The sequence below is a fragment of the Pteropus medius genome, unplaced genomic scaffold, assembly GCF_902729225.1.
Source record: "Pteropus medius unplaced genomic scaffold, Ma_sr-lr_union100, whole genome shotgun sequence".
NCBI classification, from domain to species: Eukaryota; Metazoa; Chordata; class Mammalia; order Chiroptera; family Pteropodidae; genus Pteropus; species Pteropus medius.
The window spans coordinates 1,348,753-1,354,372 of record NW_024349798.1 but is presented as its reverse complement, the minus strand read 5'-3'; the positions used below and the strand labels follow the sequence as shown (position 1 = coordinate 1,354,372).

Here is a 5,620-nt window from a genome sequence, read left to right as displayed (position 1 = left end):
GAGCCTATATAAGAAATGCCCATATTAGAAAAAAGGAAATATTTCAAATCAATGACCTAATCATCCATCCTAAGCACTAGAAAAAGAAGCTCAAGCTAAATCCAAAACAAGCAGAAAATAAATAATTATTAGATTGATAGAATACAAATGAGAGTCAAAAAATAAACCCATATATCTATGGTCAGTTGATTTTCTTTCTTTTTTCTTTTTTTGCTTTCCAAGGTGATATTTATTACCCTGACTATGGTGAACTGAGCACATTAAATATGTGCAGTGTTTTGTAAAAACTACACTTCAATAAAGCTGTTAAAAATATTTCTACCCCTTGTTTTTACTTTAATGTGGACATAAGAAAATACAAAATCACACACGTGGCTTGTGTGACATTTGTACTAGACTGCTCTGCTCTGCTCTAGATGGGCAATAAATGACAGCCACTGCCTGTTGAAAGCAGCATACAAACAACCTGGGGTTGGAAAATTTCCCCTGTGTTTCCTCCTGCTTATCAATGTGCTTTTTAAGAGGATACTTGTGGAATTTTTTAACAAATACAGTGAAAATCAACTTCAGTAGCAGTTATACCAGAGAGACTCAAAACCTTGAACCTTGGTTGTCAGGTCTTGGTTGAGAGCTCTAACAACCTTGCAAAAACTTCAGAGTAACCTTGTCACACCTTCACCGAACTAAAGTATATAAAGTTACATTTAGATCTCCTGTTAGATTTCCTGACCCCAAAAGCCTATAAAACAGTTTCACTTTGATGTTCAGAGCTGCCAGTTCTACTGTAAAATACCAAAAAACGTAAGGCACGGAAACAGTGCCAATAGTGTCACTGAGATGACGGTACAATTGCACTTTCTGTTGAGCATGGCTGACCACAAAGGGGTGGCCTCCCCAGCAGCAGAAAGAACAAACTGCCACACTTCACACACACCAATGGTCAGGTGATTTTCAAGAAAGGTGCAAGACAGTTCAATGGGGAAAGAATAATCTTGTCAACAAATGGAGCTATGATAGCTGGATAGCCACATACTAATTCATACCATATATAAAATAACTCAAAATGAATCAAAAACCTAAATGTGAGAACTGAAACTATAAAACTATTAAAAGAAAACATAGGCATAACCTTCACGCATTGCAGTAAGCAACAGTTTCTTAGATATGAAACCTAAGCACAAGCAACAAAAGAAAAAAATAGGTAAATTGGACTTCATCAAAATTAAAACATTTTGTGCTTCAAGTAAATGAAAAGACAATCCACTGAATGGGAGAAAATATTTGCAAATCAGATATCTGAGAAAGGTCTAATAATCTGAATATATAAAGAACTTTTACAATCCAACAATAAAAAGACTAACATCCCAATTTTAAATTGGGCAATGGACTCGAATAGACATTTCTCTAAAGAAGATATACAAATGGCCAATAAGCACATAGCCATCAGGAAAATGCAAATAAAAAGTACAAGATACCACTTCATATGCACATACTAGGATTGATATAATTTAAAAAGACAGATAATAAAAAGTGTCAGTGACGATGTAGAGAAATTGAAACCTTCATACACTGCTGGTGGAAATGTGCAGGCACTGTGGAAAACAGTATGGGAGTTCCTCAAAAGGTTAAACAGAGTTACCAAATAATCCAGCAATTCTACTCCTAGGTATATACCCAAGACAATGGAAGATATATATTCGCATAGAAACTTGTAGATGAAAGTTTATAACAGCATTATTCATAATAGTCAAAAAGTGGAAACAACTCAAGTGTCCACCAACTGATGAGTGAATATATAATGCGGTATCTTTACACAACCAAATATTATTCCAGCATAAAAAATAATAATAAAATACTGACGCATGCTACAACCTGGGTGAATCTTGAAAACATGCTAAGTAAAAGAAGCTAGATGCAAAGGGCCACAGATTATATGATTCTACTTATATGAAATGTCCAAAACAGGCAAATCCATAGCGATGAAAAGCAGATTAATGATTACTAGGGCTAGAGGGATGGGGGAATGGGCAATGACTGTTAATGAGCACAGGTTTCTTTTCAGGTGATTGAAAATGTTTTGGAATTAGACGGTAGAGATGGTGGAACAACTTTGTAAATATACTAAATATCACTGACCAGTTTACTGCCATGCTACCCTGAACAAGCCCGATCCCATCTGATCTTGGAAGCTAAGCACAGTTTGGCCTGGTTAGTGCTTAGATGGCAGGCCACCTAGGAAGACCAGGTGCTGTAGGCGTAAAAAATAAAAAAAATAAGGATTGTAAGCTGACAAGGTCTTTGCAATCTGTGAGGTCAACCAAGGGTTGCCTTGCCTAAAAATAAAAATAAATAAATAAATAAATAAATAAATAAATGAATGAATGAATAAATAAATAAATAAATAAATAAATGTCACTGACCTGTAAAATGGTGATTTTTGGTATATAAATTATATCTCAATTAAAAAGTTGACTGTATGATTTCATTTATATGAAATCCTAGAAAAAGCAAAACTAGAGTGACAGAAAGTAGCTCAATCATTGCCTGGAAGACAGAATCACTGGAAGGTGGATTTTTATTTTTATTTTAAATTAATTTATTTTTTATGGAGACATTGGTTAATGAAATCTGGTAAGTTTCAGCTGTGCATTTTAACAGCAAGGCTTATATACATTTATATTGTGGGTTCACCTCCCATAGTTAGATTTCTTTCTGTCACCACATATTTGACTCCTTTTATCCTACCTACCTACCTCCTCCCCACTATTCTCTGGTAACCACTAATATTGTCCATGTACACGAGTCTCTGTTTGTCCTGTTCGTTTGTTGCTTTTAGGTTTATATTCTACATATAAGTGATATCATATGGTTTTCAACTTTTTCTATCTGGCTCATTTCACTTAGCATGATTATCTTGAGGTCCATTCATGTTGTCACAAATGGCAGTATTTCATCTCATCTTATGGCTGAGTAATATTCCACTATATATATATACAGCTTCTTTACCAATCATCCATTTTAGTTTGATGTAGTCCCATTCATTTATTTTTGCTTTGACTTCCTGTGCCTTTGAGGTCAAATTCATAAAATCCTCTTTAAGTCCAAGGTCCTTCGGTTTAGTTCCTATGTTTGGAAGAGGGTTTTTTAGTTTGAAGAAATTGTTCTATATCCTGATTGAAGTAATTATTACATGATTGTATCCAATTACCAAAATTCATCAGGCTGTTTAAAATGGATGGATTTTTATTGAATATAAATATTATCTTAATTTTAAAAACAATAGAAATTTGATGTCAATTTAGGGAGGTATCTTTAATGATAAGAAACACGAATATCTGTATCTTTTGAAGTTTTAAGGCCTACATATTAAAAATCTCCAAAACTGTCTATGGCTATGCCACCCTGAGTGTGCCTGATCTTGTCTGATCTCAGAAGCTAAGCAGGGTCAGGCCTGGTTAGTATTTGGATGGGAGACCACCTAGGAATACCAGGTGCTGTAGGCATTAAAAATAAAAAAAATCTCCAAAACTTTTCTACATCTACCAACTTTGTGAAGCAAACAGAATCAGTTTTATTATCACAAATTTACATTTGATAAAACTAAAGTTTAGAAAAGGTATGCCACACACCCGGGTTCACATATAAAAGCTTTTAAATTTTAACATCCCTAGGAAGTTAGTACTATATCTTCTTTTTCAGATAAGAAAACTAAAGAAGTTAAACAACTGATAAGTGGTGACAGGGTTCAAACTCAGGCAGTCTGATTCCAGAGCTCGTATTTGTTTTGCTTGAAAGCGAAATGGTGTGGTCAAAGCAATATACATCTATAGGTTGAATATGGCTTTAGGCAACCTGTTTTCAGCCTCCCTGGAGGGTCAGATAGACATACGGAGTCCCAGTCCTGACACTTATCAAGTGTGTGGTCTTGAACAAGTCACCCACCCTTTATGCCCCAGCTTCATGTGTGATGTCTATTTCACAAGCCTAGTGCAAAAAGCAAATAAGGTCATGTACCCCTCCCAAAAAATCTCACACTTGGGAGGCGCTCAATTTCTCCCTTCAATTTAGCCCTTGCCTACCTGGTACAAAAGTGCTCAATAACAGGACTGTTCAAATAATATAATCTAAGCTTCTGCAGTTGATAGGGGTATACCTCATCTCTCCTGTGAATTCTGTGACAAACTGTGATAAGTTGCATGAGAGAAAAGAACTCCATGAGGGAGGCATATGAGCAGCATATATTTTAGAGTGGGATTCAGGGATTTGTGTGGAGGTGAATAAAATATTGGGCCAATACAAGGGAAGCAATACTCCTACTATACTCCCACTGGTCAGACTGCATATAGAAAATGGCATTCTATTTTGGATGCTGCATTTTAACAGGAACACAGTCAACCCTGAGCTCATCCAGAAATGCACGTTCCAACTGATAAAGGGTTTGGAGACCATACCGTAAATATTCAATTCCTTCACTCATCAAATATTTATTGAGTGCAAAGCACTACTTGATACTGGAGAGATTTTAAAAGTAAAGACACCAGCATCATGGCCTTCAAGAAATTTTACACTCTAGTAGGGAGGGCAAAATGAGTATATAGATAAATGTAATACGAATTTGACATTTGCTTTAAGACATAAGTATAGGCATAGTACATGCAGCTGGAGAATAACAGAAACACCTCATGAAGGGTGGTATTTAGCTAATCCTGGAGATGAAAAAGATTCCTTTAATTGAAAAACCTATTCCACATAAAGGGCATCCCAAATAACAGAAATAGCATAAACAAAGGTGCAGAAGCAGGGATATGTATGGTATGAAAGCCATAGAGAAATTCAGTTTGTCTAAGGCAAATGCTCATCTAGAAAATGAGCCTGAAAAGATAGATTTGGGTGAAAGTCGGGCCTTAGATGTTGGTAAAAGAATTTCATCTTCATTTGGTGGTCAACGGGAGGAATTTGGAATTTCTAAACAGAAACTTTATAATAGACACTGCTGTTTTGCCTGCTCAACACTTTCTGGGAAGAGCACCCCAATTTTCTTTAGAAAACCATCCCTCCCCCAGCCCAGTTTGTGTCATGTAAAAAGAGCTAACTAAACCTCCAATTCCATACTGATTGGTTCAGGGCTTTGTACAGGCTCCAAACAGAACCAATGACCAATGAGAGTCATATCTGGGGTTTTAGTTATAAGGAGACAGAGACAGACAGACAGACAGACAGACAGACAGACAGACAGATAGGAGCTTTTTCCTCTGCTGGAGTTACTAGAAAAAATAGCAGACATGAATTTGTAACTTCTAGCAGCCCTCTTGCCACCATGAGAGGAACCACCTGAGAATGGAACCCATTCAGAAGAAAGCAGAGTTCAGAGATGGGATTAAAGTCCTAATGACATTGTTTGAGTCCCTGTAGCCAACTGTGCCTTAACATCCACCTCTAAGCTTTTACATAAGCCAATAAATTTCCTTTCTTGTTTAAGTCAGTTTGAGCTGGGTCTTTGACCTCTTATTGCTGTACTGCTTAATATGAATCTCTTCAGGGCTGTGTTTTAAGTGTGTTTGAGGAGAAAGAAGACTGAAGAAAAGGAGAATACTTCATACAACAGTAATAGTACGATAAG

General features: G+C 36.3%; 2 pseudogenes; both read left to right on the top strand.

Moving 5' to 3' along the window:
* Window positions 1-2,138: 2,138 nt before the first annotated feature.
* LOC120620683 (uncharacterized) lies at window positions 2,139-2,257 on the top strand (annotated as a pseudogene).
* Window positions 2,258-3,384: 1,127 nt separating this feature from the next.
* On the top strand, window positions 3,385-3,503 carry LOC120620579 (uncharacterized; annotated as a pseudogene).
* Window positions 3,504-5,620: the final 2,117 nt, after the last annotated feature.